Source organism: Petromyzon marinus, unplaced genomic scaffold (genome assembly GCF_048934315.1).
Source record: "Petromyzon marinus isolate PM22_M1 ecotype Great Lakes invasive population unplaced genomic scaffold, UKy_Petmar_22M1.pri1.0 PM_G_Scaffold_6, whole genome shotgun sequence".
Taxonomy (NCBI): Eukaryota; Metazoa; Chordata; class Hyperoartia; order Petromyzontiformes; family Petromyzontidae; genus Petromyzon; species Petromyzon marinus.
Genome location: NW_027423013.1, coordinates 660,001 through 662,500, shown reverse-complemented (window position 1 = coordinate 662,500; position 2,500 = coordinate 660,001).

Sequence of the window (2,500 nt, the reverse complement as noted above, 5' to 3'; positions counted from 1 at the left end):
GTTAAAGATGTTGGTGAACACCGGAGACAGCTGGCCAGCGCAGTGCCTGAGGGTGGCTGGAGAGACAGAGTCCGGCCCGGCTGCTTTGCGTGGATTCTGCCTCTTGAAAAGCCCATTAACTTCTCCCTCCTGAAAGGAGAGAGTCGTTTCTGTAGTATGGGTGGGGGATGGGGCCTCTTGGGTGGGAAGGGGTGGTTCAGGACAGTCCAATTGTCTTTCAAATCTACGGTAGAACTCGTTCAGGTCGTTGGCTAGGCGGGAGTCGTTAGTGGTGTGGGGCGCTCTGGGTTTGTAGTTGGTGATGTGCCTGAGCCCTTTGGCAGACAGAAGCAGCGTCGTTAGTAGAGAACTGGTGTTTTAGTGTCTCTGAGTACAGTCGTTTAGCCTCTCTCACCGCTTTGCTAAACCTGTTCTTCGACTCCTTGAATCTGTCTCTATCCCCACTCCTAAACGCTTCCTCCTTCTCCAACCTCAACCTTTTGAGCTTTGCTGAGAACCAGGGCTTGTTGTTGTTAAAGTTCACCCTGGTACGTGTTGGGATACAGCAGTCCTCACAGAAGCTGATGTACACAGCCTCTGTGAGTTCATCCAGACTATTGGTAGCAGTCGTGAACATATCCCAGTCAGTACAGTCTAAGCACGCCCGCAAATCTTCCACAGCCTCACTGGTCCACTGTTTAGATGTCCTCACAGCAGGTTTACAGAGTTTTAGTTGCTGCCTGTATGCACGAATCAGGTGGACCAAGGGAGTTCTGTGCGAGCCGAACAGCCCCGTGACCCACAAGAGAAACATCCCCGCCAAATTCGAGCGTTTGACGGGGTCTATCCGTGAAAAAATATTCACGTTTTTGAGTGCACATGCATTTCTGCTGCAAATGCCTCTGGAAGTTTCATGCCGTTCGTATGCCAATTGTGGCAACACGAAAATGACCCGTTTTCCCATTCCGAGGGATTTCTGTGCGACCCTAACAGCCCCGTGAGCCACAAGAGACACATCCCCGCCAATTTCTAGCGTTTCACGGGGTCTATCCGTGAAAAATATAGACGTTTTTGAGTGCACATGCATTTCTGCTGCAGATGCCTCTGGAAGTTTCATGCCGTTCGTACGCAATGTGGCAACACGAAAATGACCCCTTTTCCCATTCCGAGGGATTTCTGTGCGACCCTAACTAACAGCGCCCGTGAGCCACAAGAGAGACATCCCCGCCAATTTATAGCGTTTCACGGGGTCTATCCGTGAAAAATATAGACGTTTTTGAGTGCACATGCATTCCTGCTGCAAATGCCTCTGGAAGTTTCATGCCGTTCCTATGCAATGTGGCCACACAAAAATGACCCGTTTTCCCATTCCGAGGCATTTCTGTGCGACCCTAACAGCCCCGTGAGCCACAAGAGAGACATCCCCGCCAACTTCTAGCGTTTGACGGGGTCTATGCGTGAAAAATATTAAAATTTTTGAGTGCACGTGCCTTTCTGCTGCAAATGCCTCTGGAAGTTTCATGGCGTTCCTATGCAATGTGGCAACACGAAAATGACCCCTTTTCCCATTCCGAGGGAGTTCTGTGCCACCCTAACAGCCCCGTGAGCCACAAGAGACACATCCCCGCCAATTTCTAGCGTTTCACGGGGTCTATCCGTGAAACATATAGAAGTTTTTGAGTGCACATGCATTCCTGCTGCAAATGCCTCTGGAAGTTTCATGCGGTTCGTACGCAATGTGGCAACACGAAAATGACCCGTTTTCCCATTCCCAGGGATTTCTGTGCGACCCGAACAGCCCCGTGAGCCACAAGAGACACATCCCCGCCAATTTCTAGCGTTTCACGGGGTCTATCCGTGAAAAATATCAAATTTTTTTTGACTGCACATGCATTTCTGCTGCAAATGCCTCTGGAAGTTGCATGCGGTTCGCATGCAATGTGGCGACACGAAAATGACCCGTTTTCCCATTCCGAGGGATTTCTGTGCCACCCTAACAGCCCCGTGAGCCACAAGAGAGACATCCCCGCCAATTTCTAGCGTATCACGGGGTCTATCCGTGAGAAATATTCACTTTTTTGAGTGCACATGCATTCCTGCTGCAAATGCCTCTGGAAGTTTCATGCGGTTCGTATGCAATGTGGCGACACGAAAATGACCCGTTTTCCCATTCCGAGGGATTTCTGTGCCACCCTAACAGCCCCGTGAGCCACAAGAGAGACATCCCCGCCCACTTCTAGCGTTTCACGGGGTCTCTCCGTGAAAAATATCACATTTTTTGAGTGCACATGCATTCCTGCTGCAAATGCCTCTGGAAGTTTCATGCGGTTCGCATGCAATGTGGCGACACGAAAATGACCCGTTTTTTCCCATTCCGAGGGATTTCTGTGCCACCCTAACAGCCCCGTGAGCCACAAGAGACACATCCCCGCCAATTTCTAGCGTTTCACGGGGTCTATCCGTGAAAAATATTCAATTTTTTGACTGCACATGCATTTCTGCTGCAAATGCCTCTGGAAGT